This window comes from Crocodylus siamensis, chromosome 5 (assembly GCF_052110815.1).
Source record: "Crocodylus siamensis isolate JL-2025a chromosome 5, ASM5211081v1, whole genome shotgun sequence".
NCBI lineage: Eukaryota > Metazoa > Chordata > Crocodylia > Crocodylidae > Crocodylus > Crocodylus siamensis.
Window position 1 is genome coordinate 129,880,352 of NC_143399.1, and position 15,605 is coordinate 129,895,956.

Below are 15,605 nucleotides of genomic sequence, written 5' to 3' on the forward strand. Positions count from 1 at the left end.
ATGGACAAACCATCTCCTCCTATTTTGTCTCCCCGCATGCAACACTGGAGCATCATGCTAAATGCATATGACTATACGCTCGTGTACAAACCTGGGAAAATGATTGCAAATACTGATGCAGTGAGCTGCCTACCACTACAAATACCTGCTTGTTCTACTCCTCTGCCAGCAGAAGTCCTCATGCTGGAATCCATGCCAGAAGCCCTCTTCAGGCTGATCAGATAGCAAGGATGACTGCAAAAGACCCTATCCTTGCCCGTGTCCTCAACTGGGTGAGGAGGGGCTGGCTTGCAGACAAATTGGCGGAGGAATTCAAGCCATTTTTATCATGTCAGCATGAGCTGTCTGCCCACAAGGATTGTCTCTTGTGGGGAAATTTTGTTGTAATTCCAGAAGCAGGATGCCAAATCATACTGACAACACTGCACACAACAACTTGTTTGGGGTTTTTTTGGATAATAGCCCTATTCTGCAGCCTTTATTGATTTGAATAAATAATCCTATTGACTTCAGTAGCTTTGTTCCTTTGCATAAGTATTACTCAACTGGCCCAGCTGTGGAGCTCTTATGTACCCTGTTTGTGGGATGTGGCTGCTGCTGTTGCATAAGGAAATAAGTGTGTCAGCAGAGAGCAGAGGTCATCCTTCATCTTGAAAAGGAGGCTGTGAACTAGAGACACAGGTTAGGGAGAAGTGTAAGTCGTAGCAAGCAAAGGTCAATCTATAAAGTTCAAATAAAGGACAAATGTAATTCTTAAATACAGGCTTCTTTTTTCCTTAATAATATCATTACATTGGTGACCACTTGCTCAAAAAATAGACTCACTTATATCAGCTTTTCCTTTGTAAGTTCTCTTCAATGTGAGTAAGGACTCCTCTTTCTTGCCCAGTCTTTGGAAAGATTACAGCAGAAATCCATTTTTTTTAAAAAAACTTCCATATTTTATCAAACAATTTAAATCAGTTGACTTTGGTAAACCACCCTTCCTTGCAGAGACAGAAGCATACAGTATTGGAGGCTTTTCATATTTTAATACAACCTGATTTTCTACCAAAGGAAAATTTTGCTTTTTCATGCAAAATATTCTCTTCTTAATTCGGAAGAGCTTAAAGTCAAATAAATGAATAACAAAATGAATGTGTAAGTAATCCTGGAAAGGTTTTGTGGATTTTCCTTAATAGTGAATTTTTTTTTTAATAAACAACAAGAATTATTTATTTTTGCAAGATGGATTCCATTTTGCCTCTGAGTTTCTGCCTTTTTCAGTTTTTTTCTTGTTCCACGTTAATTGCTGCCCCCTCTACTGGATGAATGGCAGACATGCTTGAGTGTTGTTAAATTCTATTGCCTCTCCCACAAAAGTGGATATTCCTATAAGAAGTTGTATTTTGAGTAGGGTGGTAGAGGTTTATGATTTCTTTTCTTTTCTAGCAGAGGATTATTTAATTCTATATTCCAAACTGTGAGGGTTAATAGTCAGAAACTATGGTTTATGTATGCTATGCTAGATTCTATTTGTTCTTTATGCATTGCTAGATACTTTAAATATATAAATATATACAGTGATAGAAAAAGGGTTTTTTTTGGAAATACAAAATATGAATGCCAATGGAATTATATGAATGGAAACAAATGGAATGGCATGCAAACAAATTAAAAAGAATGGAAACAAATAAAACGGCAAACTTCTATTTAAGAAGGTTGACTAGCTACAGCTATGATTTTGAAAAGAAAACAGATAATATCAATATATTCCTGATACGTTTTACAAGATTTCTCAGCTAAGAATGTGAGCTAATATATGAGCCAAATTTTTCTTCTTCTAAGTAGACCTACTAAGTGGGCAAACTTCTAATATAATTGGAGTCCAGCAGTGCAGACTTGTTATCAGATCTCTCTAGAGTCACTGGCAAATGTCAGAGTAATAAACTACATTATCTATTGATGAATGACATCTCTATAGATAGTTCAAACTAAATGGTCTATTATTCATTTTCTTTGCAACCAGAAGTTCTTGACATACTGTAGTGAAATTATTTTTTTTTCATGTGACTTCCTTTAGTAGCTTTTAGTTGAGTATTAAGGGCAAAACAGTCTTGGACTGAATCATTTGCTTTTTCAAAGGAATGGCAGAAGTTATTGCTATTTTTGGGGTGCATCTGTTTTCCCAGCATTGCTGAAGGATGTAGATATTCATAAATTACACTGGAAGTTAAAAAATGCTCTTCCATCCTGTGATGATAGCCAGCTGCTTATATTATAAGTTCAGGAAAACGACTGCGTGTTTCTATATGTAGGAATAGTGCTTAGCATTAGGGCTGTGCAAAGCTTTGGTCCCTGATTTAATTCGGTGGAGATTTGGCCCAATTCAGTAGCCAAATCTCCAAATCGAAATCAAATCAGGAGACCCCTTAATCTCTCTCAATTGAATCGGAACCCTCCGAATCGATTTGGAGAGATTTGGAAAGATTCAGCAATTTGGATGTAGACACAGCTTTAAATATTTTATTTACATACCTCAAGGTACCAGGTGGCTCATGACTGCTGTGATGGAGGGGCAGATGGAGCATCTGGTCCACTTCCAGGTCCACCAGGGAGTGCGCTGGGGGGGCCCCCCAGCTTGGTAACTGGTGCCTCCTGAATCTGGGGGGGCACCAGGGGTTCCCCCACGGCCGATCACCAAGCTGGGGAGCATGGGGGGGGGCCTATGCACTCCCCGACGGACCCGGACGTGGATGAGAAGTACTTCCAGTCCACTTCTGGGTTCATTGCCAAGCATGCGGGTTCCCCCCGCACTCCTGTGGGACACTCCATCCACTCCAGCATTGCAGCATTCACGAGCCATGCCTGCTACCTTGAGGTATGTAGAAAAAATATTTAAATCTGTGTCTTATGACCAAATCACTGATTCTCTGAATCAGCATCGAATCTTCAGATTGAGATTCAGCTGAAACAAATCGGAGACTGATCTAAATCAACAAATCAAATCACTGTCCCCTATTCGGGCTGAATCCAAATCAAATATGGCCCATTTCACACACCGCTACTTAACATATTATGGGTGTCTTTGAAGGCAAATAGCATATATATTAATATATGCTTGAAAGCATCAAAGCTTCACTCAGCCCACATCATATTTACCCTAATGAATATCTCACATCTGGAATCAGTGCAAAGGGCCAGTCAAGACTATTTTCTCACATATTGTTGTTGTTTAGTATTATAGCTGTACTTAGAAGTTCAAATCAAGACTGGGGGCCCATTACATTTATGTACCACTTAGCACATTGTAAAATGCAGTCCCTTCCCTGATTGAGCATGCTCTCTTAATCAAATCAAGGTTTTTTAAACTGTGCTATGCGAAAATTTTAGGGTTCATGGTAAAATTCTAGAAGGTATGCAAAAGGAAGGAACTGAAAACCAGAAGGCAAAGAGAAAATATACATGGAGAAAATATTAGAAATAAGAATAATATGCTCAAGGTTGTTGAGGAGGATACAGAGTGACTGTAGTGAAATAAGGTACTACTTTTTTACTATCGATGATAAACGACTACAGGGGTACGCAGTAATATAGAACTCTTAAGGTGGGAGCAAAAGAAGGTGATTAGGAACTGTCAGAATTTCACCAAGGACAAGTCATGCCTTCTATGATGAGCTGACAGTGGACATGGGAAGAGCAGTGAATATGGTATACCATGATTTTAACAAGGGTTTTGATGTGGTCTCCACAACATTCTCGCAGGTGACCTAAGGAAGCACAGGCTGGATGAATGGACTGTAAGGTGGATAGAAAACTGGCTGGAGCATTGGGCTCAGAGGGCAGTAATCAATGGCTCAGTGTCTAGTTGGCAGCCGGTATCAAATGGAGTGCCCAGGAGTCAGTCCTGGGGCCGCTTTTGTTCAATGTCTTCACCAACGACCTGGAAGATGGCATTGAGTGCACCCTCAGCAAATTTGCTGATGACACCAAGCTGGGGGGAATAGTAGATATGCTGGAGAGTAGGGCTAGGATTCAGAGTGACCTAGACAAATTGGAAGACTGGGCCAAAAGAAACCTTATGAGGTTCAACAAGGACAAGTGCAAAGTCCTGCGCTTGGGATGGAACAGTCCCATGCACCAGTACAGGCTGGGGGGCTGACTGATTGGGAAGCAGCTAGATAAAGCTTTGGCTGGGATGATCTAGTTGGGGATGGCCTGCTTTGAGCAAGGAGTTGGACTAAATGACCTCCTGAGGTCTCTTCCAACGCTAATTTTCAATGATTCTATAATTCTATGCTATGTGACCCAAGAAGGTTTGAGAACCAGTGAAACAGATAGCAGTTGAAAGGGCAAGCAAAGGTATTAAGAGACGAACCCATTTGATTCCATAACGTACTTTACGGTTTTACATTGCTTGTTATCAGTGAAGTCTGAACATTGTGCACAATAGACTTATAAGTCATGGTTCCTAATAGATTTCTTTCATTCCTCATGTCTTCTCAGGTTGTAGGCAATTCTGCATGGAGTAGACTCCAAAGTAAGTATTTGTGAGACAACAGAGATGCCAACTTTAATTTTTTTTTAGTTACTTTTTGGTCATGTTTAAAACATATGAGCAAAGGAGTGAGGGCCATTAGTTGATTTTCCTTTCTGTTATAACATTTGTAATTATGTTGCTCCTTTTGGGGGGAGAAATGTAACCCATTGCTAATACAGTAGTAACTCCAGTGTCCCCTATTTTGTCTGTTTAAATTATCAGATGTACTTGTCCAGGCGGCAATTCTCAGAATTAAATCCATATCAATAACATATCATTGTCATGACATAGTAAAAATGTTTAGCCAGAATATTAAGCAGTCAGAATCCAGAGGTGTCGGAGATAAATGTATTGTAGCAAGTATCTGCCTTGGATAGAAAACATATTTGGTATAACCCTTTGGGTCTATTTTGACTCAAGTATACGTGGTATTGTATAAAGATGCCATAATTTTTTATATGTAGGAAGGCAATTCTAAATAGGGTGGAGTGAGTAGAGCACCAACCATGGGCAGTATTTTCTTTCTCTAATTTATTCCCCATTATGTACTCTCTGGCACTTGACATCATCTCTTTCTAGGCTGCAAATATTGCTAGTTATGACTCTGCATAGAGGAATGTTTATTATAAGCCTTTCTATTGGTCATCTTTTCTCAGGACCTCATGAATCAGGTGAACAATACATTTTCCTTATGTCTGGAGCGGAGAAAGACTATATGGATTTGAAAGCACACTGGTTTTGGTGAGGGTATTTTATACCGCAGTGGCTGAAGGTCCAGATAGAAACCCATGGTGAAACTTCATGAATTACGACTACTGCCCACTTCCTTTAAAAAAAAGTTATTCTGAATTGCTTTGCTTTTGAGTACTTCCTGCTGAGAGAAAGAGAAACATTTTTAAAATCAAATGTTGTCATTTCCAAACAGCTGACTGAGTAGGTAGGCAATTATATACATAGTAATTAAGAAAGTATGACCTCCAATTTTTCCAGCCACATTAGAAAAATACAAATTGTATTTTTAAATGTAAAACTTGCGTTTTTTAAAAAGAAAAACAGACTAATAAACTAGCATGTCAAATGCAGTAAACATTTAATTAAAAGCACGAAATCTTCTTTAGTTGCTCTCTGACTAGTCAAGATAAGGAAGGCTTCACATAATAGAATAAAATTTAATTGGGCTTTTTGCAACAAGAATTATTAATAGCTTTTTTAGTTCTGCTGTAGCAAAGGAAATTAAAACAGTTCTATAGTCTAATGATCCTGTAACAAGAAAAGATTGTAACGTGGTACAGGGATTTTTGAGTAATTAATTACAGGGATTTTTGAGGGAGAATGTTTCTATGTTCAGGTGGGCAGATCCACAGATGTGTTGCCTGTTGCAGAGTTAATTGTATTTATTCATCATGGATGAAATCCTGACTATACTGACTTCAGTGACAGTTTTCCCTTTAATTTCAGTGGGGCCAGGACAGCTTCATGAATCTAAAGATTTTGTTTATGGAAATCCTTTAATCTGTTAATTCAACATGCAGCTGTTGAGTTAATTACTAGAACTAACAAATGGTAAGCTTAGACTGTGATCACATACTAATGATACCTCATTTTAAAAACAAAGATAAGCTTACTGTTTGCATGTGCATGCCAGCTGAACCTATGCTTCTCTCATCTATCCACTCCTATAACAGTATAAGTAAATTAAACTTTGATGAAATGAATATTCTGTTTTCATCACTCCTAACCTGAAATTGTTACTATTGTATTTCAGTTTATGCAGAAGATGATAGACAGGATGATTTTTTAAAAGAACAATGGTAAACAAGCATTGCCAGAGGCATACCAGCATAGCTCCACACTTGGAGCAGCTGTATAGCTTACAGGGCAGCACTGGCTCCATCCATGCCAATTGTAGCAGTGCCTCTTTTTATACACTTCCACAAAGATGACACCTAGGGCCACTGCCCCAGTCACCAACCATTCCCCTATTTATGCTACTGAGCATTGCAGGTCAATAAGGTCAGGCTAGGAATCCATTTAATCCAACATCCTATCTCCAAAAGTATCCAACACCACATACTTTGGAGGAGTGAGGAGATGTTTCTTTCCAATCCAATCTGCTAATATTATGTTTATTCCCCTTAAAATGTATGTGTTTTGCCCTTGTTAAAATAAATGTGGATATTGTTATGTTGTTTTATATCTTGCTGTACTGTTAGCTTCAACAATATGTAGCCCATAATTTCAAAAGCTAGGTACCATACAGCGGTGCTCTTCAGGGATGCTAAGGTAGCTCTGAATAAGAGTGCTGGTGGATATTACATTTATCGCACAAGTATGTCAATCTTGTGATACACTATAACATGCCACACATTCAGCCAATTCATGGTGTGAGGCCATAGCAAACCAGCCACAAAGATGCTCCATGTACTGATATATGGTGTGTCTAGAGACAGACTTTTGTTTGTATACTTTTGTGTAGCTTCTCAGGCTAAGCACTGTAGTAATGTTGCCATGATGCTATACTGATTCTGATAGCTGAGTTAGCTCATTTACAGCTAGCTCAGTGTTTCTCTGCATAGCACTGCATTGTGATATGTAGATATACTAAATGTACCATTGGTATTCCATGCAACCCATCTGAAAGACACTAACTCTAACTGCTGAATAGATGCTGCCAAATCCTCCAAGTGTCTGATAAAGCTGCCAGTCTACCAGTGCTAGGATGAGCTGATCCTCTTGCTGATATTGGTGGAATAAGTAGCTTTCAAGGAAAAACGGTCTTCAAGGTGGACGATAAAAAAGAGGTTGTGCCCTTATTTGTGATTCAGAGAGAATATCTTGTAAAAGGTTTATTCCTACTTTTCTTTACCTTAACTAGGCAAAGGCTGTCTTTTTCCTCTTATTAGCAACTTCTGGATGCTTCAGGGATATATATTGAGAATTTTTTTGTCCTAATGGAAGGAATGGGGCAAGTTGTTAACAAAGAGTTCTTATCAGTGTTGAAGAGATTAAGAAGGAATAAATAAAATACAAATTATGTTAAACAGCCTTAATACTCAGTGAGGTCTTATTCATGTAGGTCTTTTTATGATCTAAACTTGCTGGATCTGTGATCATCCTTTCAAGTATTATGTTAAACCAGTTTGGTGCAAAAGACCTTCTGGATCCTATCATTTAAGTGTAAACCAGACCTGCTTCACTTCAGTTTTTCCTAATGTTGTGGACATATGAATAATCCACTGCGGTGTAAAAGGAAGAAGGGCTTTACCATGCAACCATTGCTCCATGATAGCTGTCCCTGTACTCATCCTCTAAGTTTCCCAAGAAATACAAGGTGGAGTAGACTTCAATTTACAATGTAAAATCAAGCAAAAAAGGCAAAAAAGATTACATTAAAAATCCATACTTATCAGGACTACATAATTCATAAAAAAGAAAAGAAGAGGGTTTTACTTTTCATCTGCAGTAGTCTGTTTGTTTGAATTACAGAAAGCAATTCATAAATATTCCAGAATGAATGTCAGATTTGTCGCAACATTTTTCAGATGCCAGATGGCTTTGCTCTCTTGGCCTATTTCTCAGATGCACAGTATTTGAATATATAAATTCATTAAACTTATTCATGCAAAGAAAAGAAATGAATATTTTAATTGTTAAAAATAAAAGCAAAGCATTCACCTGTACATTTTTGCATTGTATTTTTGGTATTGAAAATTATTATTGTTATTTTCTCATGGTTGAAGGCGTCTCTGCTTTCATGAGTGAAAATGAATGTTACTCAGTGCTTTGTAATAAAAAATCTTTGCATACACATTCAGGACCTCATTTACTTGTTAAGCCTGGAAGCTAGCTAAGATGAACTCTAGATTCATAAACCTTTCACTGAGGAATCAGCAAAGGGCACCAAATTGGGCAAAGTGCACCACATCTAGCTAACAAAGCTGTCATGATCTGACTGTGAAATCTGTCTTTCCTGAGATTATTTCTTTTCCTGTCTCTGTACTTTGAATACCAACATGTGGAGAGTGAGGCTTTATGGAACTGGTCCCAAGACTTCTGGTAGCAGCAGAGGCCCTGAAAATAAACAGCTCTTTACTCAGAAAATATTTCTGGAGCAGGTTTCTCTACATTAGTTAACTTGAAGACAAAACCCCTCTGAATTAAATTCCTTGTGGAAAAAAATCTTCAATTTCTTCTCTACCCTTCACCATAAGCAGTATTCATAGACTCTGTCTTGTGCTGCTCAGTTCTGGGTATAGTTATCATTGGAGGCATAGGGGGCAGATCAAGATTTTGAAAAGGGGGAGGAGAGATGTGGAAGCAGCAACCAACACTACAGGGCTGGCTGCACTTCCATTTCTACCTATCCTCCACGCCGCGCTGGTGTGGGCAAGCCATCCTACTCTATGCTCAGCAGCTTCTCTCTTTCCTTCCCATCCCCTCTCTGTCATTGCCACTGCCACAGGGGTAGGAGAAGCTCCAGAGTCACTTCTGCCCTGGGGACAGTGGTAGCAGCAGTGGGCAGGTTCCCTCTTCCTGACAGTGGTGGTGGGTGGCTTATCTGTCTCAGCACCTGCTCCCAAGCTAGTAGGGAACACTTCGTGGGAACCAGGCAAAGAGGCCGAACCCACCTGCTGATGCCATTCCCAGCTGAGCCCAGCTCCCCACGCAGCTCATCTGGAGTTGTCAGGACTGGCTCAGGCACCACCCCCACCCCCTCCGGTTAGCCAGGAACAGTAGCAGTGGTAGGTGAGAGAAGAGAGATTGGAAAGGATCAGGTTGTGGGGCTGAACATGGAAGGAAAATGAGAGAAATTCTTTACCTGGCTGCTGCTGCTTCTCCTGCAGCTTGCTCTCAAATGAGGGTTTGACTGCACTATGCATGCCCTGTAAATCCACCTCTGGTTGAAGAAAATATGCTCCAGAGGACAGGATACTGGAGTAGAAGTAGAGATCTTTGTTATATTCCCAGGTCTACCAAATGTAGTTGTTAGATAGGTTGGTTGCACACATTTTAGTAAATCAAACCTATTAGGTAGAGAGAAGAAATGGTTTATTGAGGATACATCCAGAGACTACAGGATCACTGGGTGCTGTAAACTGCTTGGGCAAGAGACAGACACAGTAGAATTAATTGGAGCCTTCAAAATAGCCACGTAAGTGGTGTGTTCTGATTCACGCTCCTGCCTTGTCCAGTGGCGTCCTCATGTCCCATCCCAGGACAGTAGAGCAGAGTTTCTGGATGCCTTTAAAGGCTTAAAGCATGACAACTCATCTCTGGATTTCCCTCCCCCCCCCGAGTTACAAATTCCGAATGGTTTCCTCCAAATGTAAGCCAAAGGTTTAAGTTATGGCTTTTTTCTCATCCTCTGTCTTTTCTCTTTCCTTCAGTGTCTTCACTTTTTCTACTTTCTTAGTTTTTTTTCCTCCATTTGTCAGTTCCCATACTTTTTTATCGTGTCAGATGAAATATAATTCCAGACAAAGACACTGAAAGATGCATTTCTCTGACATCTCGGTGAAGCAGCTTTAATTGTGTGTGGCATTGTAATATAGTGTCAGATAATTGCAAAAGAAAGAGCTTCTTTATCCTCTGAACATTCACAATCCCGAATCTGCAGTTTCCTGTAACAATACTATAAACAGACTTTAGGGAGAAGTGTAATTTTTGAAAGGCTGGTATGGCTGTTTTAGTGATTCTCTGAAAAGTCTACCTTCTTGTGTGGCTAAGCTAATACAGTTTAACTTTCATCTATCATGTGAGATGAGTTTAGGATTCTGACTGAGGCTTTGTGGATACAAACTGGTATCAGCTTTTAAACCAGATTAGTCAAATATTTGCACACCTCTATTTGGACATGCTTCTGTCAGCTTAAAACTGGCAAGCTAAATGGATATAAGTCAGTCTGAAGTGGATTTAAAAATGGCCATGCACAGCTGCATGAATTTAAATTTAAAAAGCTTAAAATCACACCAGTTATAAGTTAAAAATAACCACTGCCATTTGGTGTATACTTTCAGTTCTCAGAACACAGATCTTGGAGCTCTTCTACATACTAACTTAGATTGCATTTTGCACTGGTTAATTAAGCCAATGTGGACACACTTGTTTAATTCTGAAGTGGCTTATTTCAGTTTAGTGAGACAAATTCATATTCACTTTAGGTTTGAACATATGAACAATCAATTGCACAGTAAAAAGGAATGCAACTTCATTACATATCAGGTGCTGCATGGTAACTGATGGTGTGTATGTTCCTGCCCTGTAATAGGTGGAAGCTAAACTAGGGAAGCTTAACTCACAGTGAAAGAGGGGATAGTTGGCACAGTTGCCTCCATTTACTGTAAGATAATGAGTACATGGACAGCTATCATGGAGCAGTGGTTGCATGGTAAAGCCCTTCTTTCTTTTACATCACAGTGGATTATTCATATGTTCACAACATTAAGAAAAACTGAAGTAGGTCTGGTTTACACTTAAATGATAGGATCCACAAGGTCTTTTGCACCAAACTGGTTTAAAATAATACTTGAAGCCAAGCTAGATCTACTCAGTTGTACAGACATTTGTGCCCACTCCTCCATGCAGTACCTATTCAGGGTGAAAGGCTCTGAATTTTGTCTAGAAGAAAGAATGACACTGGCCCTATTGCAGACTATAAAGTTAGAATCTGAGATTACTTTTTAGAATGGCATTTGTAGTTAGCGTCGTGTTGCCTTTTGTACACAATGCTTCTTGCATTAAAAAAATATGCTGGAGTCAACCCTCATGGAACATAAGCTGCACTTGGGTAGCAAAGGGTCTGATGCATAAACTATAAGCTTGATATAGGTATGTGATTATGTTGCAATATGTGTGCATGTGTATAGAGCTATTCTAATCTTTTATAAGTAGTAATGAATCAGCAGATTTTCTTTCTTTAGGCTGATTAGGGATTCCTTCTGCTTTTTTCCATACTGGCATCTCCCTTTGCTGTATCATCATTTGTCATTTTTGTGATTGCCATCAGGTAGAAGTGCAATCTACCCACCTCTTTTTGTAATATGCATTTGGTTTACTGTTGGCTGTTCTGCTAACACATTTTTAGTTCTGGTTGCCAAGAATGCAGGTGGTCTGTGTTATGGTTCTCAAGTCAAGGGTATTGAAGTACCTTGGCCACTTGTCAGGAACTTGTTTCCTTAAATATTTTGGGGCAAATCTTATTCCTTTCCCTGATTTTGTGGACCTGGCATGATTGAACAAAAAGAAAGAGTGGGGTGAGATCCAAAAAGAATGCAAAATGAATTTAGGGCATGCTGCAGCATGGAGTTAGGAGTCACTGATTTCATAGCTTCTATAGATTTCATAGATATTAGGGCTGGAAGGGACCTTGCAAGATCATCAGGTCCAGCCCTGCCCAAAGGTCAGGAAGTCAGCTGGGGTCAGATGACCCTAGCAAGATAAGCATCCAGGCATTTCTTAAAGGTATCCAAAGTAGGTGCTTGTACCACTTCTGGGGGGAGTCTATTCCAGACTCGGACGGTAAAGTAGTTTTTCCTTATGTCCAGTCTAAAATGGTCTTCCATCAGTTTGTGACCGTTAGAGTCACAAAGTAAGTAAGTTTTAATTTAAAACTGGGATCTTGATCATTCATTATCTCATGAAAATGTATTTCTCCTATGTATACAGGCATTAACCTATGATGTTCTATTCTGTACTACTATCCTGTTTATCCAAAATTTCCCTAAAGTTAAAATTTCTATAGTATTTATTCACTTTGTCGTAAAATCTTGTGCATTTTTCCAGTTCAGTAGCAAGAGCATCAAATATCTGGGTTAACTGGTTCTGTACTAGTGATTAGTGAACAAATGTGTTTTTATATGCTGCATTTCATTCACAGTTTGTAAATGCTTTGTGATTCTCTCAAGATGCAAGGCACTAGGTAAATGGAATACATGAATCTTTTTAGGTTATATCTAGCTGCTTCTCCTTTGGAAACTCATCTCATATCAGCACCCCGATATCTTATTGAGATCAATTCTCTTTAAATGCCTAGGATAGACCAGTTGTATTTTTTTTAATTCTACTTTTTCATGTTTTTACCATGAGTTAGGTTTTCATTTTTTTTAGAGTGAATAATAATTGGCCCCTCCAAATGGGTATACTAATTAGCAGTCTGAGACAGGTAATTAGATGTTCATCCAGAAATGATTTGAATAGCAGTGTTTATACTAACAAATGAATTAGCAGAGACAGACTGTCTAAGGAATGTTGTGATGTACTGACAATTGATGTATTTCCTGTGTCTATTAATCTTATTTGGCAGCCACAAAGCTGTCATATTGGAAACAAATTGCCTGATCAGTATTCATGGGCCCAGATTCTGGTTTCTCCTAATATATATACATGCAATTTACTATAAGTATCAGATGCTGGTACTTAATGCTGATATTTTCTTCTAACCTGCTTTATACCTTGTCATATTATTATTAATTTCTGTATTAAACTTACGAGCAAGCAGAAGAACTATACTGGACATAGAAATAGAATTTCACAGCTGACATTAACATAATACAGGTAATACCACCAGGAAAAGTACTTCCCTGCAGTTTTGGTCACAAAGCATATCGTTTTCTTTAACGATGGACTGCAAAACTTGAATGCAAATGTTTCGAAGCGGAGGCAAACGTGTGCTCAATTTCTAACTCAGTCAGTACTTCCCTCTTTAGTAAAGGCAACCCAGAATGTATGTGTATAGTACTGACAATATCAAAAAAGTTACAGAGTTATTCATTATGGGATCTTTAGCAAACCCAGAAGTCCAAAAGTAATTTCCACAGTTGCAACACAGTTCACTTCAAAAAAATGTTTTAAAATTACTAGAGTTATTTGTATGCACCTGGGGCAGATCAGTGCCAGGTTGTAGGCATCTATGGGAGTGAACAAGCATTCACTGCACCTGGTTTAGATTTAGGTGGCTTGCTTTAAGCCACCTAAACCTAAACCAGGGAGGCACATGCAGATGTTTGCTACTGCTGGAAGTGACATGGGCAGCCTTAGGTAAGTAACTCAGGGTGCGGCATTCGCTAGGTTGGGTTAAGTCTTTGTAAATCAAGTTAACCTTTATCATTCTGAGGCTGCCCATTTCTTGGGCAGCTTAAGCCCTGTGAATCCTCTGCACTTAGGTATTTAGATCAACCTAACCTGAGTGCAGTTGTAGTCTACCCTGCTCAAGTTCCCTGCAAACTGTTAATTGTAAGTGGGCCCTCTATTCTTTTCCTTACCACTTTTTGTGATATAGTCCTGGGACTAAGAATAAAGTGCATTACAAAAGGAGACACATGAAGTTTCTTGGGGTCTCCAACAGAGTTAAGCAGGATCACATTTAAATGGTGCAGGGCCGTTAAAATCTAGTAAGTGGGATAATGTCTACCTTTCAGAGCACGGGTTCCCAAACTTTCCCTCCTGAAGGCCATTTCAAAGGGGTGGATCAAGATGGTGGGCCACATCAGAGGGACTCATGAGTTCCATTAGGTCCTCAAGCCACACTTTGGGAATCCCGGGTAATTACTCCAAAAAAATGTGCCAGTGGGTTCATGGGCCACACTTCAGGAATCTCTATCTTAGAGACTCAAGATGAGCTCAGGGGCCTGTTGTATTAAAAACAGTAGCTGGTTTGAATATTTTATTCTCCTGGTAGAGCCATGAGTCAGGAGTGTAACAGCAGGTGGGTGAGTGGGGCAAAAGTCCTGGATGTCGGCTTTTGGGTGTTGGGGACTGGAGAGCACCTCGCCCTCTCACCCATTTTCCAGTTCCCTCTTCCCTCCCTTGCAAACTGTACCTTCCCTGAAGTGACTGTGGTTCTGAAAGAGCAGCAGCAAGCAGTGCTAGACCAATGTTTCAGTGCTGATAGAGGATGTGTCACCTCATTTTTTGCCTCTGAAAACCTGTGTGTTTTTGGCCATTTGACATGCATGTTGGTGGCAAAAAAAAGGAGGTGGCTTCTCCCTCCTCAGCAGCAAACCTCCAGCCACTGTACTGGCCTACTGAACCTCTACAAGGAGTTGGACTCAGATCCCTAGTACTTTAGTTGGACTTGGATCCCTAGTACCTTAGCTAGATCCCCGGTACCAACTATTGTAGGTCTAATTATCAAATCTTCTTTCTGTGGTAAGTATATCATTTCATTTCTGTCTGACAATCCAAGTTAATCGTTCTGTCTTAACTCAGATTTTATAAAGGTTGTCTGAATAATTGATGTTTTCATTCAGCTCCCCAAACCGTTCAAAGAAACATTTAGTTTGGCTTGAAGGCAAAGGGTTGGGTTTTTTTCCTTCATTTTTTGTGAAGTGAAACATTTCATTTGATGCAAAAAAACCCCCCATTTCTATTCCATTTCAAGCATATGTGACAAAAGCAAATCAGTGAAAGGGAAGGGCTAGACTTAATCCAATTCCTGTATCTGAGGAAGAGGTGGCAGTTGTAGAGGTAGAGATTGTCGTGCCTTCTTCACCCTTAATTCTGGTAGTCTCCCACCAGATCGTATGGGGTTCTGGAGTGGGGATCCCTTAATCTAATTGGTGCTGTTCCACTTTTAATAAAACATGTCTTTTATACAGTGTGAGTGAGTACTATTCTACAGGCTGGTTAGGCAGTCTTCCAGAGAGATGGGGCATCTGAAGTTCTGTTCCCAAACAATATTTAATTATTTTATACAAGGTGGAACAGCTTCAATAGAAGAGAGCTGAGAGCATCTAGACCAAAATGTAGCCTGATAGTTAGGGCCTTGGGTAATGGGTGATGGGGGTTCAAATCCATTCTGATATGAGAGGGACTAGAACTTGAGTCTCCTAAATCATACTTGAATACTCTAACCATTGGGCTGCTAGCAAAAAGGTAGTTCCTCCTTCTTCTTTTCTGCTACTCCATTTAATGAATCTAGTGTGTCAGTCTCCCCACCCCATAAGCTTTCACAAAAAACAATTTGGTGAATGTGACTCAAACTTGTGTGCTGATCAAACTTTTGCCAAATAAACGATTAACTGGAAAAAAAAAATCTGCCCAGCTCAAGTTGTCATTTTAACTTTCCAACTCAATTTTAGCTAGAGAA

At 39.5% G+C, this 15,605-nt stretch overlaps 1 protein-coding gene across 1 annotated transcript in view; it reads left to right on the plus strand.

Annotated features, from left to right (window-relative positions):
• TMC2 (transmembrane channel like 2) overlaps nt 1-5,830 on the plus strand; it is a 76,212-nt gene extending 70,382 nt beyond the window's left edge. Inside the window, exons 20-21 of the mRNA XM_090048849.1 lie at nt 4,486-4,519; nt 5,176-5,830. The gene's annotated coding sequence lies outside the window, so the exon portion shown is untranslated. The remainder of the gene's footprint in view (nt 1-4,485; nt 4,520-5,175) is intronic.
• The last annotated feature ends 9,775 nt before the right edge of the window (nt 5,831-15,605 follow it).